The 24134-nt window shown below is 53.6% G+C and overlaps 2 pseudogenes; one reads left to right on the forward strand and one right to left on the reverse strand.

Annotated features, from left to right (window-relative positions):
* Nucleotides 1-608: 608 nt before the first annotated feature.
* LOC103125044 (SCO-spondin-like) lies at nucleotides 609-23662 on the forward strand (annotated as a pseudogene).
* On the reverse strand, nucleotides 6338-6430 carry LOC132540042 (U6 spliceosomal RNA; annotated as a pseudogene).
* Nucleotides 23663-24134: the final 472 nt, after the last annotated feature.

The following is a 24134-nucleotide window of genomic DNA, read 5'->3' on the forward strand; positions in this document are numbered from 1 at the left end:
ACAGACACAGACACACACACACAGATACAGACAGACACCCACACAGACACACACACAGATACACACACACACAGACACACACACACAGAGACACACACACAGACACACACACACAGACACACACACACAGTTGGGTGGTCGAGCAGCAAGGGAAGGGTTTCCAGGGAGGGCCTGGCCTCCTGGGGGCTATGTAATGTGTGGACCAGTCTAATCCAGTTTGCGGTAGCTGGCACCCCAGGGCACCGGGCTGTCTAAACCCCACTAACCTCAGGTGCCCACGCCTCAGCTGCCGGGACACACAGCCTGGAGCAGACACCTGCCACTCTCAAGTTCCACATCCAGCCTTCCTGAGGGCCCTGGGAGGCACCATGCTGCTCTCTGAGCTCCTCTTTGGGGTGGTATGGGCGCTGACCCAGGGGTAAGGAGCCCACTCTGCTGCCCCTCTAGGCAGTGGGGGCCCCCTCCCTGCACCCCTCTATCCCCACCCTCTCTTCCCCGGGAGGGGGACCCCTGCACGTGGCTGTTGGGTGGCGGAGGGGACAGTGGCTTCAGCTTCACCACCACCCGTGTGCAGGCAGATGGTGACAGCAGGCGGATGGTGTGAGCGGATGGAGACAGTCCTGGTAGAGGAGGAGGTGACCCCCAGACAGGATGACCTGGTGCCCTGTGCCAGCCTGGACCATCACAGGCACAGGGGCTGGCATGGTCAAGGGGGCCTCTGTGCCATCTGCAAGTGAGTGCAGGCCAGGGGAGCATTCTGGGAGTGGGTCTGGGGGCTACACTGGGGGGGGCGTTGAGAAGGGCAGAGAGCAGCTGGTAGGGTGGTACAATGGGAAAGCAGAGGACTGGCATGTGGGGCCCCAAGTGTAATGCCCAGCACTGCATATGCCAGAGTCATGCTCTCTGTGTGTGTCTTTTTAAAAATGTATTTATTTATTTTTCCCTTTTGTTGCCCTTGTTTTTTTTTATTGTTGTTGTTGTGGTTATTATTGTTGTTGTTATTGATGTCTTCGTTGTTAGATAGGACAGAGAGAAATGGAGAGAGGAGGGGAAGACAGAGAGGGGGAGAGAAAGACTGACACCTGCAGACCTGCTTCACCACCTGTGAAGCAACTCCCCTGCAGGTGGGGAGCTGGGGGCTCGAACCGGGATCCTTATGCTGGTCCCTGCGCTTTGCACTACATGTGTTTAACCCACTGTGACTGCTCGATTCCTTCTGTCTTTTTTTTTTTTTTGAAGTATTTTATTTTATTTTTATTTTTGAGAGAGATGCAGAGAGAGAAATATACAGAGAGAAACACCAGAGCACTGCTCAACTCTGGTTTATGGTGGTGGTGCTGGTGGTGAGGGGAATTGAACCTGGGACTTCGGAGGCTCAGGCAGGAGAGTCTCTTTGCATAACCATTATGCTATCTACCCCCACTGCCATCCCTCTCTTTATTTTTATTTTTTTTTTAATTTTTTATTTATAAAGAAGGAACATTGACAAAACCGTAGGATAAGAGGGGTACAACTTTGCACAGTTCCCACCAACAGACCTCCGAATCCCATCCCCTCCCCTGATAGCTTTCCTATTCTTTATCCCTCTGGGAGCATGGACCCAGGGTCATTGTGGGATGCAGAAGATGGAAGGTCTGGCTTCTGTAATTGCTTCCCTGCTGAACATGGATGTTGACAGGCTGATCCATACTCCAGCCTCTCTCTTTCTTTCCCTAGTGGGGCAGGGCTCTGGGGAAGCAGAGCTCCAGGACACATTGGTGGGGTTGTCAGTCCAGGGAAGTCTGGTTGCATCCTGCTGGCATCTGGAACCTGGTGGCTGAAAAGAGAGTTAACATACAAAGCCAAACAAATTGTTGACCAATCATGGACCTAAAGGCTGGAATAGTGCAGATGAAGTGTTGGGGGGCTCTCCATTTTAGAGTTAGCTAGTAGGCGTATTTTAGTTATATTTCAAAGGGCCTGTAGCTATACTAGTGGGGATATTTTTGTTTTTTATTTTCTCTGAGCCTAAAATCTGATATGCAGGTGGATCCAAGTTATTGTCCGGGGAGATGATGTCATGGTTGGATCTTCTTCTTCTAGTGTTTGCCCTTCTTCCGTAGCCAGTCAACAGCGTCAGGTTGAGCCTGATGTCAAGTTTCGAGACCTCCTTTGAATCTGGAGAGGTGGCAGTCGTTGACTATGTGGGTCATAGTCTGTCTGGAGCCGCAGGGGCAGTTCGGGTCGTCTCTGGCTCCCCAGCGATGGAACATAGCGGCGCACCGGCCATGGCCTGTTCGATAGCGATTGAGGAGGGCCCAATCGTAACGTGCTAGGTCAAAGCCGGGTTGACGCTCGCAGGGGTCTGCGATGAGGTGTTTGTTCTTGACCTCAGCTGACTGCCAACTCTGTTTCCAAGAGACTGGAACAGAGAAGTTCAGTGTAGGCGTAGGGGACCAGATTGGGTGACGAGACGTCAAGCGTTGGACAGGGTGGGCGAAGATATCCACGTATATTGGCAGGTCCGGTCGAGCGTAGACATGGGAAATGAACTTAGATGATGCCGCATCCCGACGAATATCTGGCGGGGCGATGTTGCTAAGAACTGGCAGCCATGGAACTGGGGTGGAACGGATGGTTCCAGAAATGATCCTCATGGAGGAATATAATTTGGAATCGACCAAGTGGACATGGGGGCTACGGAACCATACTGGGGCACAGTATTCTGCAGTGGAATAGCATAATGCCAGAGATGATGATCGTAGTGTGGAAGCGCTCGCGCCCCATGAGGAGCTGGCCAGTCTTGCAACGATGTGATTCCTCGCGCCCACCTTTGCTGCAGTTTTTATGAGATGTTTGTGAAATGACAGAGTGCGATCGAGAGTAACGCCAAGATAGACTGGCTGGGCTTCATGCTGGATTCTCGTATCGCCAAGCTGCACATTAAGCTCACGCGAGGCCGAGGCATGGTGTAGATGGAAAACAGATGATACTGTTTTTTTTTGCAGTGCTAGGGATTAGTCGCCATTTTTTACAGTAATCAGATATCGGAGACATGTCTTTCATGGTTGGATAAAGGACCAGAAAGCCGGATCAGGGAAGAGAGTAGCTCCCTAATATGGGAAAGGAGTATAAATATTGTTGACTGTAAATCCCATCGATTTGATGTGATCTGGGACCTTCTCTGTCTTTCTTAAATGAATTCTTCTAAAAAGAAGGTTAGGGAGATGGTTCACTCAGCAGAAAACATACTTTCCAAGCCTTAGGCCCTGGTTCAAGCCCTGGCACATACAGGGACACCAAAGATGACACTCAGGGAGATCCACGGACTGGGTGCAGCTGTGGTGCCTCTCCCTTCTCTTCTACCCCTTCTAAGGGCCGGGCAGTGGTACACCAGGTGAAGCGCACATAGTACTAAGCACAAGGACCTGCACAAGGATCCGTGTTCAAGCCCCTGGTCCCCCACCTCCAGGGAGGAAGCTTCACAAGTGGTGAAGCAGGGCTGCAGGTGTCTATCTTTCTCTCTCCCTCTCTATCTCCGCCTCCCCTCTCAATTTTTCTCTGTCTGATCCAATAAACTGAAAAAATGGCTACCAGGAGCAGTGGAATCGTAGTGCCAGCACTAAGCCCTAGAGATAACCCCGGAGGCAAAATAATAATAATTCTTTTATCCCTTCTCTGGCTAAGAAATAAAGAATGAAAAAGTTTGGGGAGTCAGGAGGTAGCGCAACGGGGTTAAGCGCATGTGGCACAAAGTACAAGGGTCAGCTTAAGGATCCTGGTTGAAGCCCCGGGCTCCCTACCTGCAGGGGAATCGCTTTACAGGCGGTGAAGCAGGTCTGCAGGTGTCTATCTTTCTCGCCCTCTCTGTCTTCCCCTCCTTTCTCCATTTCTCTCTGTCCTATCCAACAACATTGACACCAATAACAACAACGATAACTACAACAATAAAACAACAAGGGCGGGAGTCGGGCGGTAGCACAGTGGGTTTAGTGCACGTGGCACAAAGCGCAAGGATAGGAATAAGGATCCCAGTTCAAGTCCCCGGCTCCCCACCTGCAGGGGAGTCACTTCACAGGCAGTGAAGCAGGTCTTCAGGTGTCTATCTTTCTCTCCCCCCTCTGTCTTCCCCTCCTCTCTCCATTTCTCTCTGTCCTATCCAACAACGACGACATCAATAACCACAACAATAATAACTACAACAACAGAACAAGGGCAACTAAAAGGAAAATAAATAAATAAATAAAACAACAAAATAACAAGGGCAACAAATGGGAATAAATAAATAAATTAAAAAAAAACTAATGAAAACGTTGGTCCAGGGTTATTGCCCTGCGGTCACACGAGAGAACCTTTCCTGTTTTCTTTCCCTGTTACTATGTTACAAGTATATATACACATTTCTGACAGTAGGATTTCTCTCGTTCACTCTCTGTCTCTCTCTCTAATTGCTACCATTATTATCATCAGGGCAGTGTCTGCACAATGAATCTACAACTCCCTGCATCCATTTTTTATCTTTACTTTGACAAGACAGACAGAAATTAGGAAGTGTGTGTGTGGGGAAGGGGGATGAGAAAGAAGTAGAGACAGAAAAGATATCTGCTTCACTGCTCTTGAAGCTTCCCTCTGGCCCCTTCAGGTGGGTTCTCGGGGGCTAGAACCCTGGTCCTTAGGCATGGTTATATATGTTTTGTTTTTTGTGTTTTTTTTTTTGCCTCCAAGGTTATTGCTGGGGCTCAGTGCCTACACCATGAATCCACTGCTCCTGGAGGCCATCCCCCCCTTTTTGTTGCCCTTTGTTGTTGTAGCTTTGTTATGGTTATTATTATTGTTGTTGATGTTGTCCTCGTTGGATGGGACAGAGAGAAATGGAGAGAGGAGGGGAAGACAGAGAGGGGGAGAGAAAGAGAGACACCTGCAGACCTGCTTCACCGCCTGTGAAGCGACTCCCCTGCAGGTGGGGAGCAGGGAGCTGAACAATATATGTGCTTAACCGGGTGTGCTGCCACTTGACTCCTCACGTTTAAAAGAAACTGGACGAGGAAGTTCACCCAGCAGCAGGGAACTGTGCACATGTGAAGTCCCAGGTGTACACACACACACACACACACACACACACACAGGCATGCACAGAGCAGAGAGCGTGGGCTGGGGGTGAGCAGTTGCATGGCACTGCTGTTCTGCACAGGGCAAGGTGTTCACACCCATTTACCTTCCCAAGACCCAAGACTCGTCTCACTTGGCACGTGGGGGACGTTACACCTGGCAAAGGACAACAACAGAAAAATGCCACTCAGGTGCCCAGTCGTTCTTGAGCACTGGGTTGAACACTAGCAGATTTTCTTTCTCTTTTAACTAAATTTTTATTGGGGGGGATTAATGGTTTATAGTAAATACGGTTATTGGTACACGGATAAAATTTCTCAGTTTTCTGTATAACACCCTCACCCCCAGCCCAGGTCCTCTTCCACCGTCAACACCAGGACCTGAAAGCCCCCCACCCCCAGTGTCCTTTACTTTGGTGCAAGACACCAAACCCAGTCCAGGTTCTGCTTTGTGTTTCCCCTTCTGTTCTGATTTCTCCACTTCTGTCCATGAGTGAGACCATCCCATCTTCATCCTTCTCTTTCTGGCTGATCTCACGTCACAGGATTCCTTCAAGTTCGTCCAAGATGAGGAGAAGAAGGTGACTTCCTCATTCTTAATATCTCAGTAGTATTCTTTTTTAAAAAAATATTTAAAATATTTATTTACCCTTTTGTTGCCCTTTTTATTGTTGTTGTAGTTATTATTGTTGTTGCTATTGATACCGTTGTTGTTGGATAGGACAGAGAGAAATGGAGTGAGGAGGGGAAGACAGAGAAGGGGAGAGATAGACACCTGCAGACCTGCTTCACCGCCTGTGAAATGACTCCCCTGCATGTGGGGAGCCGGGGGCTCGAACTGCAATCCTTATACAGGTCCTTGCACTTTGCGCCACATGTGCTTAACCCGCTGCGCTACCACCCGGACTCCCCTGAGTAGTATTCTATTGTGTATATAGACCACCGTTTTCTCAGCCACTCACCTGTTGTTGTACTCCTGGGTTGCTTCCAGGTTTTGGCTATTACAAATTGTGCTGCTATGAACAGAGCTGTACACAGATCTTTTTGGATGGGTGTGTTTGGTCCTCAGGCTATATCCCCGGGAGAGGAATTGCAGGATCACAGGGTAGGTCCATGTCTAACCTGAGAGTTCTCCAGACTGCTCTCCACTGGAGTTGGAACCATTGACATTCCCACCAGCAGTGCAGGAAAGTTCCTTTGTCCCCACAACCTCTCTGGCATTTGTTATGACTGATATGTGACATTTTCACAAAAATATGGAACCTTCATGAGTTTGTGTGTCATCCTTGTGCGGGGGCCGTGCTAGCCTTCTCTGCTTTGTTCCCATTTTATTTTTTTTTTAATTTTATTTATTTATTTCCCCTTTTGTTGCCCTTTTGTTGTTGTTGTAGTTATTATTGTTGTAACTGATGTTGTCATTGTTGGATAGGACAGAGAGAAATGGAGAGAGGAGGGGAAGACAGAGAGGGGGAGAGAAAGACAGGCACCTGCAGACCTGCTTCACCGCCTGTGAAGCGACTCCCCTGCAGGTGGGGAGCCGGGGGCTCAAACCGGGATCCTTGCGCCGGTCCTTGTGCTTTGCGCCACAGTGCGCTTAACCCGCTGCACTACCTCCCAACTCCCAGGTCCCATTTTAATATATGTGCTGTTGCAGTGAGCACCACTCACAGATTTTTTCTTTTCCTACTTTCTTGGGGTCACCTAGACTTCCAGAATCCCTACCTTCTGCACGGAACCGGCTGGGGAGCGCCAACTGCACCTTGGGTAAGCACCCGGACTGGCCAAGCCCTGGGGTTCTGCACGGGGAGGGAGGCTGGGGACAGGCTGCCTGACTCTGCCTCTTCTCTACCTCTACCCATCGCAGGCATAGCAGAAGCCAGCCCCAGGGACCACTGCTATGCCGCATGGCAGTGCCAGCTTCGGGCAGGTTTAGTAAATGCATCTGCAGGCAGCCTGGAGGAGTGTTGTGCCCGGCCCTGGGGGCACAGCTAGTGGGATGGCTGTGCCCAGGCCTGTCTGAGCTGCCCCCCGCCAACACCTAGCAGGTGCGTGCACAGGCATGACCTGGGAACAGGTGAAATCTGGCTGAAACTACCCAACCTGACCCCCACACCCAGAGACTCATGCTGGTGTCTCTCCCCCAGGCGGTGCCCCCTCTCCCGCAGCCCCTGCAGCCCCTGGCAGGCACCGTGGCCCAGCTCCGGAGACAGCAGTCACGGCCCTTGGCCACCTGTGCCACCTGGTCGGGCTTCCACTACCTACCGCACCTTTGATGGCTGCCACTTCCACTGCCTGGGCCGCTGCACCTACCTGCTGGCAGCATTAGCCGAGTTCTCCTGGGCCGTCCAGCTCACACCCAGGCTAGTGCCCCCAACCTGGGCTTTGTCAGCAGGTGAGTGAGGGACAGACACAGGGCAGGGGGCTGGACAGGGTGGGGAAGGGCCCCTGTGAGCACTGCTTCCACTCACATCTCCCCAGGCCTGGGTGACCATGGGGTCTGAGGAGGTGATGGTTCAGGATGGCGTTGTCTCTGTGAATGGGCAGCGGGTACCTGAGGAGGCCTCTCTCCTACTTCATGGTAAGGGGGCCATGGGAGGCACAGAGGATGTCTGGCATCCCGTGTTCTTCTCTGGGACCCTCCAGCCTTGCCCAGGGAGAGAGCTGCTGCTGTGGGGATTCACAAGTGACGGAGGCAGAGGAGGGACCAGGTGGCTGTGGGTCTAGTTCCCCCAGCTCCGCCCTGCACTACGCCCCCAAGGACAAGGCAGTCTACTTGGCCACTCCGGGCCTCAGTTTCCCCATATGCCATGTCGGGGGGGGGGGGTGGAGATAGACCAGGCTGCCAAGGATCCTGACTTGAGCCTCCGGCTCCCCTACCTGCAGGAGGGTCACTTCACAAGTGGTGAAGCAGGTCTGCAGGTATCTCCCTCTCCCTCTCTCCCTTCCCCTCCCCTCTCCATTTCTTTCTGTCCTATCAAAACAAACAAACCAAAAAACGGCCACAGGAGCAATGGATTCATAGTGTAGTGCAGGCACTGAGCCCCAGCGATAACCCTGGAGACAAAAAACAAAAACAAACAAACAAAAACAAACACCAGGGCTCCAGGCTGCCAGGAGACTCTGCAGTCAGGCTGAGGAGTTGGCCTGGGTCTAGGGTGTGAGTAGTGGGGTTTCATGTCCCTAGGTGTGTGTTGCATGTGAGTGTTCTGTGATTTATTCTCTGTTTCCCTGTTTTATTGGGGGGTGTTAGTTATTTACAGTCTAGTTTTTGACATGTGGGTAATATTTCTCATTTCGCCATGACAGGTGTCTGCAGAACACTCTCACCCCCCAGCCAAAGCTTTTTCTCCGCCATCAGGCAGCAGAACCACAAAGCCCCTTCTCCCCCAAACCCCTCTTTCCCCTTCCTTCCCCAGAGTCCTTTACTTTGGTGCAATACACCAAGCACATTTCAAGTTCTGGGCTTGTGTTTCCCTTTCGGTTCTTATTTCTCAGCTTCTGTCTGTGAGGGAGATCATCCCAGATTCACTCTTCTCTTTCTGGCTCATCTTATTGAACATGATTCCTTCAAGCTCTATGCAAATGAGGGGAACACAACCGAGGTGTCCAGCAACAGATGAGTGGCTAAGAAAGTGGTGGCCTATATACTCAATGGAATACTACTCACCTATTAAAAATGAGGAAGTCATCTTCACCTCATTTTAGATGGAGCTTGAAGGTTTATTTCTTCTTTCTCTCTTAAAAAAAATTGGAGCAAGGACTGGCATAAGGATCCTGGTTCAAGTCCCTGGCTCCCCACCTGCGGGGGGGAGTCGCTTCACAGATGGTGAAGCAGGTCTGCATGTGTCTCTTTCTTTCCCTCTCTCTGCCTTCCCCTCCTCTCTCCATCTCTCTTTATCCTATCAAACAACAACAACAACAACAACAGTAATAACTACAACAATAAAAACCAACAAGGGCAACAAAAGAGAAGAAATAGATATTTAAAAAATTTTAAAAAATTGTTGGGGGTAGGAGGTGATACACCTGGTTGAGCACACCTGTTATAATGTACAAGGACTTGGGTTCGAGCCTCCAGTCCCCACCTGTAGGGTTGGGGAAGCTTCTCAGTGCTGCATGTATCTGTTTCTCTTCCTCTCTCTTTCTTTCTATTGTTGTAATTGTTATTGTTGTTGTTATGGATGTCGTCGTTGTTGGATAGGACAGAGAGAAATGGAGAGAGGAGGGGAAGACAGAGAGGGAGAGAGAAAGATGGACACCTGCAGACCTGCTTCACTTCCTGTGAAGTGACTCCCCTGCAGGTGGGAAGCCGGGGGCTCGAACTGGGATCCTTATGCCGGTCCACGTGCGCTTAACCCGCTGCGCCACTGCCCGACTCCCTTCTCTCTCTCTCTATCTGTCTCTATCTCCCCTTCCCTCTTGATTTTTCTCTGTCTCTGTCAAATAAATAAGTAAAATATATATTTATTTATTTTGGATAGAAACAGAGAAGTTAAGAGGTTAGGGAGAGGTAGAGAGGGAGCGACAGACACTGGCAGCCCTGGTTCACTGCTTGGGAAGCTTCCCCTTTGCAGGTGGGGAGTGGGGACTTGAACCTGGATCCTTGTGCATGTCTGGTGTGTGACCCCCCTCACCCCTGTGCAGGGTTGAGCCTGCAGCGGCAGGGGGACTGGCTGGTACTATCAGGGGGCCTGGGAGTCGTGGGAGTCGTGGACAGGACCTCCTCCACCTTTGTTTCTGTGGCCCATGAACTGTGGGGACAGACTCAGGGCCTCTGTGGGCTCTACAATGGCCGGCCTGAAGGTGAGTGGGGGACCGTGCAGGGAGGGGAGACAGGTGTGGCCCCCAGACACTTCATCTCTGCTGTCCCTCCCCCCACCCCAATGATTTTGTGGGGCCAAGCGAGGGCCTGCCTGGCGGTGTTAGCAGCCACCTTTGGGAATTCCTGGAGGCTCCCCAACTCTGAGGTGAGCACCCCCCTACCCAGCCTGGACTCCTGACAGACTCTCAGGGGAGGGGAAGCAAGGAAAGGCAGGTTGAAGGGGTTCAGGGGGAGCTCAGTGTCAGTATAGCCCACAGCCCAGGCAGCTCTGAAGAACTAGTCAGATGAGGGGGCTGGGTGGTGGCACACTCGTTAAATGCACATAGTTTGAAGTGCAAGACCCATGCAAGGATTCCTGTTTGAGCAGTGAAGCAGGCCTGCAGGTGTCTATCTCTCTCCCTTTCTGTCTCCCCCTGCCCTCTCAATTTCTCTCTGTCCTATCAAATAAAATGAAGAAAAAAAGTAAAGGTCACCGGGAGCAGTGGATTCATAGTGCTGGCACTGAGCCCTAGTGATAACTGTAGAGGCAAAAAAAAGGGGGGGGGAGTAGGGCGGTAGCGCGGCGGGTTAAGCGCACATGGCACAAAGCACAAGGACTGGTGTAAGGATCCCAGTTCAAGCCCCCAGCTCCCCACCTGCAGGGGAGTCGATTCACAGGTGGTGAAGCAGGTCTGCAGGTGTCTATCTTTCTCTCCCCCTCTCTGTCTTCCCCTCCTCTCTCCATTTCTCTCTGTCCTATCCAACAATGATGACATCAGTAACAACAACAGTAACTACAGCAACAACAAGGGCAACAAAAATAAATAAATATTTAAAAAAACCTAGCCAGGTGTCCAACCTCCTGCCTGTGGACAGGGTGACCTCAGGGTGACCTGGCTCTGCACCTTCCCCCCACCCACCCCCACACACTCACTTAGCTGTCCCCCTAACCTCCCTGCCCCAGGACACTTGACCTGGTGGGTCTGCACCATGGGGGTGCAGTGGCCACTGTCCTGGCATCCTGGCTAATGTGCCTTGTGCCCCTCAGCCTGGGTGTCAGGACGCGGTGGAAGCTGCCCAAGGCTGTGAGGAGCCCCAGAGGGACGCAGAGATGCCTGTGGAGGCCAGCCAGCTGCAGCCTGAAGCCCAGGATGTGTGCCACCTGCTGGTGGATGGGCCCTTCAGGGAGTGCCATGCCCAGGTGCCCCGGGCGCTGGGGTGGGCATGGAGGTGGCTGAGGGCTGGCAAGCTGCTCTTGCCTGCAGAGTGAGGTCGGTCCGGGGCCACTGGTCCATCAGGCTGCACTCACCCTATTCTGTTTCCCCTCTTCTTTCCTCTCTTTTCCTTCCTTTCTTTCAAAATTTTATTTTATTTCAAATATTTATTTATCTTCTGGATAGAGACAGAAATTGAGAGGGATGAATGAAGTAGAGAGGGAGGGGAAAGAGAGAGAGAGAGACAGAGAGAGGGGGGGGCCCGCAGCCCTGCTTCACCACTTGTGAAGCTTCTCCCCTGCAGATGTAACCTGGCAGCTTGAACCTGGGTCCTTTCAAATAAATGGTAACAGGCGCAGTCAGCCAGGTGTACCATCACCCACCCTGCCCCTGGGCCGGCTTCTTAAACACTTTTTTTTTTTTTTTTGCCTCCAGGGTTATCGCTGGGGCTCGGTGCCTGCACTATGAATCCTCTGCTCCTGGAGGCTATTTGTCCCATTTTGTTGCCCTTGTTACTGTTATTGTTGTTATAGCTGTTGTTGTTGCTGGATATGACAGAGAAAAATCAAGAGAGGAGGAAAGACAGACAGACACCTATAGACCTGCTTCACCACCTGTGAAGCGACTCCCCTGTAGATGGGGAGCGGGGGCTCAAACTGGGATCCTTACGCTGGTCCTTGCGCTTTGTGCCACGTGCACTTAACCCGCTGCGCTACCGTCCAGCCCCCCTTAAACTCTTTTTGAGAGAGTGAACGGGAGGCAGGGAGGATCAGGACACCGCTCAGCTCTGGGCTCTGATGGTGCCAGGGGTTGAACCTTGGTCTCTGGGGCCTGAGGCATGCATACCTGTGCTGAGCTCCCTGGTCTGTCCTGGGCTTTTTCTTTGGGGTGTGAAAAAGCCCTAGATGTGGGGTCTCTGAAATCTTTTCCAGAGGTGCCCCTGCTAATTTACAAACCAGGCTGGAAAGAATCGAGAACTTGGGGTGGGTGGGTGCTGGTGAGTGTCCGGGTGTGTGTGTGTGTGGGGGGGGGCTGGTGGGCTGAAGGGCTCTTCTTTCTCTGCAGGTCCCCCCTGCCGAGTACCATGAGGCCTGCCTTTGCCTACTGGAGCTGGAGGGCCTGAGGGGTTTAGGGCTGGGGTCTGAGGATCCTGGGGCTGGGGGTTGGGGGGCCTGGGGCTGGAGGGCCTGAGGGGTTTAGGGCTGGGGTCTGAGGAGCCTGGGGGGGCCTTAGGCTGGGGGTTGGGGGCCTTGGGCTGGAGGGCCTGAAGGGTTTAGGGCTGGGGTCTGAGGAGCCTGGGGCTGGACGGCCTGGGGCTGGGGGCTGGTGAGCCTGGGGCTATAGGGCATGCAGCTGGGGGCTGGGCGGCCTGGGGGCTGGAGGGCCTGGGGCTGGGGGCTGGTGGCTCTGGGGGCTGGTGGGCCTAGGGCTGGGGCCTGGGGTTCCTGGGTTTCTAGGGCCTGGGACACTTAGGGCTGGGGTCTCAGGATCCTTGGGGCTTGGTGCTGGGGGTACTGGGGTCTAAAGGGTTTTTAGCTGGGGTTTGGAGGGTCTAGGGCCTCTGGGGGGTGCTGCTGGAGTGCCTGTGGGCTGTGGGGTCCGTGGGCAGAAGCTTTGTGGCTGGGGGTCCTGGGGAACATCAGGCTGGGATCTAGGGAGCCTGTGGGGTCTTGTGCTGGATGCTGGATGGCTTGGGACTGGGGGTTGTGAATGGATGGCCTAGACCTAGGGGCTGGGAATCTGGGGGGCTTGGTGCCTGTGGGCCAAAGTCTAGCAGTCGGGAGTCTGCAGGTCAGGCGCCAGTGACCAGGGTCTGGAGGCGCCCTCTCCTCTACCTGCCTGTCTGCCCATGAAACAAACTTTTGTTGGGGTCATCCTGCTTTAACTACTCTAACCTAGCTGGGGAGTTGCGGCGGAAAGTGAAGGAAGGAAGGAGGTCTCGGGGTTCTGGTCTGGGGGGGGGACGTGCCCCTCCAGGCTGATGCTGAGCCCTCCCCTCCATCTACGTCCCGGGGGGCCTCTGGCTCTGCGAGGAGCCAGGAGCAGTGGACGCAGCGCCACTGCCTCACCTTCGATGGGCGGAGCTTCTCCTTCCCCGGCAGCACAGCTGCCCTCACAGCCCGGTGCAAGTGACCAGGGTTAACCTCCCTCCCCAGCCCCGGGGGCGTGGGTGGGAGCGAGGTCTGCCCCAGCAGGGGCCCTCGAGGGTGGGGTGGGGTTTGGAACAGGACAGTCTTCAAGGGGAGCAGAAGAGGGCCCTGGAGGGAGCAAGTCACAGCTCACTGGCCCTCTCCGCTGCCAAGTCTCCACCTTCGGTTCCGCCTCAGTGCTGGGGAGCAAAACAGAGCCCCCTTTGACACGAGAGACAGGCGGGGGCGTCCCAGGCTACTTCGCAAAGCCTCCTTTCTCCACAGGGCCCCGTGAAGCTGAGTAACTTCCCCAAGTGCAGGCCCAGGTCACGTTCAGGCGTGAACACCTGGCACGCTCAAGCACGGGCACACGGCCTTAGCATGCACGCACACATGCCACGCACCCGAATGCACACAGAGCCAGCCCTCATGTACACAGCACACGGGCTCATGAGTGGCACACAGGGCTGAGCAGGCACACCGCGTACTCACACACACACATCACATGCATCCAACATGCGCGGATAAAGGATGCCCGCTCACACAGTGCATGCACGGCACATGTTTGCACACATGTTGTAGATTTATCATGAACACTCTTACCCTTAGGCTTGGTGTGTTTGTACAGTGACACATGTCATGTACAAACAACACAGCGTTTTTTAAAATTTATTTTCCCTTTTGTTGCCCTTGTTTTTCATTGTTATTGTAGTTATGATCATTGTTGTTATTGATGTCGTCGTTGTTGGATAGGACAGAGAGAAATGGAGAGAGGAGGGGAAGACAGAGAGGGGGAGAGAAAGACAGACACCTGCAGACCTGCTTCACCACCTGTGAAGCGACTTCCCTGCAGGTGGGGAGCTGGGGGCTCCAACAGGGATCCTTATGCTGGTCCTTGGGCTTAACCCACTGTGCTATCACAGTACTCCCAGCAACACAGGTTTAACACACAACACACACAGATCGCACATCTGTGCACAGAGGTCTAGCATAAATGCACACATACATGTGTGTGTGTGACATGGTACAAGCTCATCACAAATAGACTCAGCATGTGTGTACACACAACCTGCTTGTTATGAGCATGTAAAATATACACTTGCACACGACACACAGATGTGTGGCACACTGAGGTTAAAACACCCCTTCTCATGGGAAGGGGAGGAGGAGGCATCTTACCCCAGCACACAACATACATGGCCACGAAAACACAGAGAGACACTCCCATGTAGACAGCTGGTGGAGCTCAGCCCTAAGCTCAGAGTGGGGACTGGCTGGAGGCTGGGGGCTGCCTTGAGGTGGGCCTGCACCCAGCCTTGCTGCCCCACCCACACACCTCGATTCTCCCCAGGACTCCTCCGAGGGCCAGCTGCTGATCTCGCTGAATCTGAGAGCTGCTTCTACTCCCTGTCTGTCTCCCTGGGGGACACCCACATCTAGCTCAGGGACTCAGGTAGCCCCAGCTCTCTGGCACACACTCCCATGCCTGCTGTCTGCTCTTTGCTTGCTCTCCCTGTGGGTCCCTGGCTCGGCCAGGTCCTTCCATCCACACTGCCCTTTGATTTCCGAGCCCCAAATCTCTCCCCAACCCTGTCCCAAGCAACCCAATCTCCCTCCAACATTCCATCTGTAGAGCAGACACACACAGTCTGGTGGAGATTTCCTGAGGTGTCTTGCACCCCATCCTCAGGGAAAAGGAGTCCACGGCCTGAGAGAGGACTGAAGCAGACAGCCCCCTTCCCAGGCCCTAGCCAGTGGTCCTGGTTCCTGAACCCTCTTCCCTTGCACCTGCCCCTGGCTCCTTTTGGCCTCCTCCTCTCCTCCTCTGCACTGGCTCCAAAGGTTTTTCTTAGCAGGTGCTAAAGGCTGGCCCTTGAACCAGGTAGGGAGTACATGCTCAGGTGGGACTGGTGACCTCTACGGGAGAGGGGGCTTCCCTCATTCAGTGAGGGCAGTCTGCCATCCATCCAAAATCCTTCACAGTGGATGTACTTACCTCCACCCTCAGGGGCCCAGCCCAGAGCCCCGTGCAGGGCCCCTCACACACCCCCTCCCCCCATTCCTGGAGCTGTCCTGGTGGACAGGCAGGATGTGGATCTGCCCTGGAGTGGGCCTGGTGGCCTCAGTGCCACCCGAGGCTCCTCTACCTTCCTGCTTCAGCGCTGGCCTGGGGCGCAGGTCCTCTGGGGAGTGGCGGAGCCAGTGGCCTACTGTGGGACTATGTAAAAGCTTGGCGGAGCTTAGGGGAACTCTCCCATCCCTGGATGGAGGTCTGGAAAGACACCCCACTTGTTAGCCTCTCTCCTTACAGAGATGAGCCAAGAGGGAAAGTCTCCCAGACTCAGTTTCTCCTTGTTAGTCTCTCAAGCTCACAGAAAGCCTACAATCCCCACACTTAGTTCCCCCTGCTAGCAGGCCAAATGGCTGCCTGCTTGAGGGTTCACTCAAAGTTCACACATTTGCTATATATTCATCTTTTGATCATAAAGGAGAACACACTCTATCATACACCCCTGCCAGTACCAGGCAATGAGACCCCATATTCTATTTCCTTGTGTCTTTGATATCTGTGATTTACATCAAGTTTTATTTTTCTTCTTCTCTCCCTCACCTTACTGGTTTAACCCCTATGCTTTTCTCAAATACCTTTGGAATATTAACTTGCCTGCATCATGGAGACTAACTGTCTTGACCTTTATGTATCTCATCAATTCTTGTCATACCAACCCCTTTTCATGGGGGCAAGCTGACCTTTAAGAAACCTGTCATTTCTGACATATGTGAAAAATGTACTTTGTTTAACTCAGGATAAAAGCCTGTACCCATCTTCAAATAAACAAATGTTCATACCAGAATATCTCCCCATGCCTCTTTGTAATTCACGCAGCCACTAGAGCTGGTGAGGAAGGGTCAGAGGCTTACACACACACACCCTTAGAGCCACTCCATGTGAGCCCCAGCGGCCTACATCACCCTGGAACCCCCTTATGGCCACCAGGCGTTTGGGGAGGAGGTGATGGAGGGCATGTGGCTAAGTGAGGCCCCTGGCGAGCCTGGGTGTGACTGTCCCACCCCATCCTGTGCCTCAGGTGCTGGGTCTGTGTGGCACCTTTACCTGGAACCAGCAGGATGACTTCCTGACCTCTGATGGCGATGTGGAGACCAGTGTCTCAGCCTTCGCCAGCAAGTTCCAGGTGGCTGGCGAGGGAAGGTGTTCCCCAGAGGACAACGCCCCGCTCTCCCCCTTCCTCGCCTCACCTACCCTTAGCACCACACTTTTGTAGAGGCAGCTTGTGTCGTCCTGCAGGGCTCAGCCTTCCAGGTAGCCAGTTTGAGGGTGCTCGCCCCCCTCTATAATTTGCAAGAAGGGGGGTCGTTATCTTCCTTGCCTCCCTTCTGGGTTGGCTTCTCTCTGCCTTGACGTCCAGGGCTTCTGAGCATAGGGAGAGGGGTGGGTGGCAGCGGGGACCAGAGGACTCGGGGACAGGGGGTGGGTGGGCTGGGCTGACCCATGGCGGGGTGGGCTGACCCATTTCCTGTCTCCCTTCCAGGAGTGCCACGGGCTGGTAGACAGTGAGATATTCCATCACCTCTGCCTGCCTGCAGTGTGCGGCTGTGCTTTGAGCAGGGACTGCCTGTGCCAGGTGCTGGCCGCCTATTCCAGCAGCTGTGCCTTGGAGGGGGCGCTGCCTGGCTGGAGAAACCACACCCTCTGCCATAAGAAGGCCCCGCCCCTTTCATGATGGCCACGCCCACAACACCGCCCATACATACTTACCACGCCCACACCATTTAGGCCACGCCTACAGAGGCACCAAGCGCGTACTCATTCGTCACACCCTCAAGCCCCGCCCCCGACACCTACCACAGTCATTTGCCACATCCTAAACCCCGCCCCACATTAACCACACCCACAAAGACCACGCCCCCTTGTGGTCCCTTGTAGGGAGTCCAGTGGAGCGCAGGGCCTGGGGAGTGTCTTCAGCGGAACCCCTGACCCTGGCAGATGTCCAGCTCTCCCTTTTTGGGGCTGTGTCCCTGACCTGCCCGAGTCTCTGTGTCCAGCTGTCCAGTGTCCTGGAGGACAGGAGTGCCACGAGTGCGGCCTCAACTGCGGGGAGCCCGAGGCCTGCGGGCACCTGGGCAGCTGCGTGGCCGGCTGCAACTGCCCCCCAGGTCTGCTGTGGGACCCCGAGGGCCAGTGTGTGTCCCCCGCCTTGTGCTCCTGCCAGCTGGAGACCCAGCGTTACGCCCCTGGCAGCGCCACCCAGCAGAACTGCAGCCGCTGGTAAGGGCTCTGGCCTTGGAGGGGCAGCAGGGGAAGATGGGGGGTGGGCATGGCACAGTCTGTTTCTCTCTCTCTCCCTCCTCCATTCTCTCCATAAATAAATATTAAACAATTTTTTTTATTATCTTTATTTATTGGGTAGAGACAGCCAGAAACCTAGAGGGAAAGGGGAGATAAAGAGGGAGTGAGACAGAGAGACACTTGCAGACCTGCTTCACCACTTGCGAAGCTTTATCCCTGAAGGTGGGGCCTGGGGGCTCGAACCCGGGTCCTTGTGCATTGTAACCAGTGCACTCAACCAGGTGTGCCACCATCCAGCCCCCTATAAATAAATATTTTTTATTCCTTCTGCTTTTTTAATAGGATAGATAATTTGAGAGGGGAGGAAGAGACAGAGAGGGAGAGAGAAAGAGAGACACCTGCAGACCTGCTTCACTGCTAGTGAAGTGTCCTCCTTGCAGGTGGGGAGCGGGGCTAAGGGGCCTGAACCTGGATCCTTCCTCATGGTAATTTGTGCACTTAACTGGGTGTGCCACCACCTGTCCCCTAAATAAATCAATCTTAAAAACACTTCTCATTAGGCTGGGGAGACAGCATAATGGTTCTGCAGGTGACTTAAACCAAAAAAAATTATTTATTTAAATGAGAGGTACAGAGAGAAGGGAGAGAGACCAGAGCCCAGCTCAGCTTTGGCTGATGGTGGTGCTGGGGATTGAATCTGGGACCCTGGAGCTTCAGGCCTGAGGGTCTCTTTGCATAACCATTCTGCAATCTCCCCAGCCCTGCAGAAGACTTTCAGGCCTGAGTCACTGAGGTCCCAGGTTCATTTCCCAGCACCACCATCACCCAGAATTGAGCAGGGCTCTGGACTCACACACACACTCTCTCTCAAAATAAAATAAAATGAAACAAAGTAAACAGTGAGAAAACTCACCTGTCTTGAATATCCATAAAGCACTTCTATGTGTATTCTGTAATTTTACTTTCTCTTTTTTTTTTTTTTTCCTCCTCCAGGGTTATTGCTGGGCTCGGTGCTTGCACCATGAATCCACCGCTCTTGGAGGCCATTTTTCCCCCCCTTTTGTTGCCCTTGTTGTAGCTTCGTTGTGGTTATTATTATTGCCCTTGTTGACGCAATTCGTTGTTGGATAGGACAGAGTGAAATGGAGAGAGGAGGGGAAGACAGAGAAGGGGAGAGAAAGATAGACACCTGCAGACCTGCTTCACCGCCTGAGAAGCGACTCCCCTGCAGGTGGGGAGCCGGGGCTCGAACCGGGATCCTTACGCTGGTCCCTGCACTTTGCGCCACATGCGCTTAACCCACTGCGCCACTGCCTGACCCCCTTACTTTCTCTCTTGAATAGCCTTGTCAGAGAAATGGGGAAACCTTCCTCACTTTGCATAAGGAAGCTGAGGCTCTTCTAAGCTAGACAACATACAGGAGCACCCAACTTGTTAATGATAGAGGACCCCACGTGATCCCTGAATCCTCTCGGCCCACAGGGCTGAGGAGCCCTCCTCTCTGGGATCCAGAGAAGGGCTGTATTGCCATGGGTCACCTCAGGCATTGTTGGTGATGGGTGGCAGTGAAATATAAAGCAGGACAAAATTTTTAGTAAGCTAAAACCAAAAAGTAGGAATAGAGAGGATGAGAATAGGGACCTAAGAGTGGAGAGAAGCTACGAAGTCCATTCTAGGTATGTTCCTGAGGACCCAGGACTTGAGTGATCTTTGCTCGAGTTTGTCAGCTAACATGGAGGTGGACCAAAAGTTATCGTCTGGGAAGATGGTGTCAGAGTTGAGAATAGGACTAGAAAGCTGGATCAGGGCAGAGAGTAGCTCCCAAACTTGATAGGGCCGTTTGCCATCCAGCCTAAAGGACTTACTTACATACCCTCTACCCCCACTGAGCCCTTTATGGTGCCCAGTACTGTCCTGCCAGGCCCTGGGGCCTTCTGCTCCCCAAGCCAGCTGCTGGCCCCCCAGCTCCACAGCCAGCCCTGCTTCGTGGAGGTCTGCCCAGGTACCCAGCGCCCCAGTCCCCCAGCTCTGCAGTCCCTGACAGAACACCTGGGCTGAGTTCCCATCAAAGACCCTACTGGGGGTGGGTTCTGGGTGGTGGCACACCTGGTTGAGCACACATGTTAGTGTGCAGGAATTGGGATTCAAGCCCCTGGTCCTCATCTGAAAAGCTTCACGAGTGGTGTAGCAGGGCTGTAAGTGTGTTTCTGCCTCCCTCTCTATCTCCCCATTCCTCTTGATTTCTGGCTGTCTCTGTCCAATAAATAAATATAATAATAAAAAATAAATTATATAAATTTAAAAAGGGACCCTCTCATGGAAGTTCACCCTGCCCAATCATTGGGGTATCTGTGTCCAGGCTCCTTTGGGGGGGATACCCTCTGCTGTCACAACCTCATGCCTTCAAGGGTGTCTAGGGAGCTGTCCTGGCCAGCCCCAGCTCACAGCAGGCGGGCTGTGCTGCTTGTTCTGGGCTCCGTGCAAAGATCTTTCCTTCCAGGATCCACAGAGGTAGCTCTCATCTGGTCTCTGTATGTGCCAGAGCCAAGTGTCCTCACCCCTTCTACCCCCTCCCTTTTTATTATGATTAGTAGTGGATTACCAAATTGTCAGCTGATAGTGTCTAGTTTCACACCATAGCCACCACCAAGATTTTGCTTCCCTATCCTCCCGTCTCCCAAAGATAACAACCGCCAGAGTTCTCATAAGTCTTAGGAACAGTTTTATTTATTTATCTTTCTTTTCCTTTTATTCTTTCCTCCACCCTTTCTTTCTCTCTCTCTCTCTTTCTTTCTTTCTTTCTTTCTTTCTTCCTTTTGTTTCTGTAGTTCAGTTCTCTAGAGTCCCCATATGAGTGAGACTGTCCGGTAGTTGTCTCTCATCGCTTTACTTATTTTACTAAGCATTTCACCTTCAGACCCAACCATTTTGTCCTAAAGGACACAATATCATCTTTTTGATTGCAGAGTAATATTCCACGAAGTACTCATCCCATAACTTTTTAGCCAGTCATCTGATGATGGGCATCTAGGCTGCTTCCACTCCTTGGTTCTTGCGAATAATGCAGCTATGAGCACAGGCAGGGTTGCATGTGTCCCTGAGAATTAATATTTGAGTGTCCTTTCGATAAATACCACAGAGTGCTATTATTAGATCATCAGGTAATTCCGTTTATGGTTAGGACTCTCCAGACTGTCTTCCAAAGAGGCCGCCCCAGTTTGCATTCCCACCAGCCGTGAGCAGAGCTCCCTTTTTCTCCACAGCTTCTCCAGCACCTGTCATTTCTGGTTTGGTAACGGAAGCCCTTCTCTCAGGTGTGAGTTGGATTCTCAGTTTGGCTTCAACCTACATTTCTGTGATGATCAGCCAAGGGGAACATTTCTTCATAGACAGTCTTCATTTTTAATTCTTAAAAACACATTTTGACTAACAGTTACAAGATCTTAAGATGAACAGGGTAGAGTCCTACACCACACCCACCACCGGAGCTCTGTGTCCCCAGCCTCTCACCTCTCACTTGTCACACTTCTAACAAACACTATGCTCGCTTCTCCTCCTCTTCCTCCTCCTTTTTAAATCCAAGTCTATGTGTGTGAGTTCTCAAGATTCCACATGTGAGTGACACCATCTGGTTTCACAGTGTAGTTTTTTTTTAAACTTTTATTTATTTATTCCCTTTTGTTGCCCTTGTTTTATTGTTGTAGTTATTATTGATGTCATCGTTGTTGGACAGGAGAGAAATGGAGAGAGGAGGGGAAGACAGAGAGGGGGAGAGAAAGACAGACACCTGCAGACCTGCTTCACCACATGTGAAGCGACTCCCCTGCAAGTGGGGAGCTGGGGGCTCAAACCGGGATCCTTATGGCGGTCCTTGTGCTTTGTACCACCTGCGTTTAACCCGCTGCGCTGCCGCTGACTCCCTACAGTGTAATTTTAACCTGCATCTCTCTGATCACAAGTGAAGGGAGCATTTCTTCACAGACAGTTTTCTAAAGAGAAGAGATGCATAAGGGGTGGGGGGTGGTGGTGCACCCGGTTAAGCACTCAAGGCCCTGGGTTCAAGCTCTCACTCCTCGCCTGCAGGAGGGAAGCGTCACAAACAGTGAAGCAGGTCTGCCGGTGTTCCTCTTTCTCTCTGCTTCTCTCTCCCTCCCTCTCAATTTCTCTTTGTCCTATCAAATAAAATGGAGAGGGGAAAAAAGGGCGGGGAGGGGGAGAAAATGGCCACCACAAGCTGTGGATTCTTAGCGCTGGCACTGAGCCCCAGCGATAACCCTGAAGGCAGAGAGGGAGAGGGAGAGAGGGGGGAGAGAGAGAGAGGGAGAGGGAGGGGGGGAGAGGGGTGAGAGAGGGAGAGAGAGAGGGGGGAGAGGGGAAGAGAGAGAGAGGGAGAGGGAGAGAGGGGGGAGAGAAAGAGAGGGAGAGGGAGAGAGGGGAAGAGAGAGAGAGGGAGAGAGGGGGGAGAGGGAGAAGGAGAAGGGGGAGAGGGGAGAGAGAGAGGGAGAGGGAGAGAGGGGGGAGAGGGGGAGAGAGAGAGGGAGAGGGAGAGAGGGGGGAGAGAGAGAGAGAGGGAGAGGGGGGAGAGGGGGAGAGAGAGAGAGGGAGAGGGAGAGAGGGGAGAGGGGAAGAGAGAGAGAGGGAGAGGGAGAGGGGGAGAGGGGAGAGAGAGAGGGAGAGGGGGGGAGGGGGAGAGAGGGGGGAGAGGGGAAGAGAGAGAGGGAGAGGGAGAGAGGGGGGAGAGAGAGAGGGAGAAGGAGAGGGGGAGAGGGGAGAGAGAGAGGGAGAGGGAGAGAGAGGGGAGAGGGGGAGAGAGAGAGGGAGAGGGAGAGAGAGAGGAGAGGGGGAGAGAGAGAGGGAGAGGGAGAGAGGGGGAGAGAAAGAGGGAGAGGGAGAGAGGGGGGAGGGGGGAGAGAGAGAGGGAGAGAGGGGGAGAGGGGAAGAGAGAGAGAGGGAGAGGGAGAGGGGAGAGAGAGGGGGGAGAGGGGGAGAGGGAGATGGGGGAGAGGGAAGAGAGAGGGAGAGGGAGAGAGGGGGGAGAGGGGGAGAGCGAGAGGGAGGGGGGAGGAGAGAGAGAGGGAGAGGGAGAGAGGGGGAGAGAGAGAGGGAGAGGGGGGAGAGGGGGAGAGAGAGAGAAGAGGGAGAGAGGGCAGAGAGAGGGACAGGGTGAGGAGAAAGGGGGAGGAAGAGAGATAGAGGGAGAGAGAGGGGGAGAGAGAGAAGGAGGGGAGAGAGAGAGAGGGAGAGAGGGACAGAGGGAGAATGAGGGAGAGAGGGAGAGAGAGGGGGGAGAGAGAGAGGTAGGAGAGGGGGAGGAAGAGAGATAGAGGGAGAGAAAGGGAGAAGGAGAGAGAGGGGCAGAGAGAGAGGGAGAGGGAGGGAGGGAGAGAGAGAGAGAGAGAGCCTAGGACCCACAGATCTGTGAACACATGCTTTCACACTCCTTTCTGGCCACCTGTGTGCTGCCACCAGGGGCGCCCTGCCCCAGGATTAGCCCCCCATCCCTTACTCCCCACCCCCACCCCTACCCCCCCATCCCCTACCCCCCCACCCCCACCCCTTCCTGGGCAGGCTTCCTGGGCTGCAACAGCAGCTGTGATGGCCTTGGATTCTGCCTCTCTCTTACGCACCCCATCCTCCCCTCCCACAGTGCCGGGGGCCTGGGCTGAGTGGGGGGCCTGGGGGCCCTGCAGTGTCTCCTGTCGGGGAGGCCACCGGAGTCGTCAGAGGAGCTGCATGGACCCCTTACCCAAAAATGGAGGCGCCCCCTGCGCCGGGGTGGCCCAGGAGAGGGTCCCCTGCGGCCTGCAGCCCAGCCTGGGGGACACAGGTATGAGGGTGGGGCAGCCTGGCATGGAGCCCGAGGGGTGAGGGCCACGTAAACCCCCCATGTCTGTCCCCCAGACTGCCGGTGCGCCGCTATGTTCCATCGCTGGGGAGCCAGAGACGACCCGAACTGCCCCTGCGGCTCCAGACAGACTATGACCCACATAGTCAACGACTGCCACCTCTCCAGATCCAAAGGAGGTCTCGAAACTTTACATCAGGGCAAACGCCAGAAGAAGAAGAAATTGGTTCTGCCCCAGCCTTGGGGACGCATCCTGCCCGGGAGAGGCCTCCCAAGATGATCCCTGCAGCCCTCCCCCATGTGTCCAGGTGTTGGTCATTATGCCAGGTCTCCTGCACTGCTTGACGCTGTGGTCTATTTCCATAATTATTGTTTTGCCTGAGACCCGCCCTGCCTGCAGGGTATTGCTTTAATCCCCACTGGTTAGATGCAAGTTTGTTACCTTCACTCTCTTTTTTTCTCTCCACCCCCTTTCCTAGCCATTTCCTTTTCCGACCTGCCACTTCCATTTCAGAAGATATTGAGGCATTTTCTCTGATCCATAAAGGCGTTGCATTGTGTTCCACTCAGCCACGAGAGTTCCTGGTTCCTCTCTCACGTTGCTGCGTAAGTAGCAGCCCAGGTTGACTCCGGTCGAGTTCTCTCCCCCATGATGCAACCCGACATTCAGGTGTGGCCCCCAAACCCCGGTGGGGCTGGCACCTGCTGGGGAAAAAAGCTGGAGGGTGCAGAGCCCTCCAAGAAGGCCA

Source organism: Erinaceus europaeus, chromosome 8, assembly GCF_950295315.1.
Source record: "Erinaceus europaeus chromosome 8, mEriEur2.1, whole genome shotgun sequence".
Classification (NCBI taxonomy): domain Eukaryota; kingdom Metazoa; phylum Chordata; class Mammalia; order Eulipotyphla; family Erinaceidae; genus Erinaceus; species Erinaceus europaeus.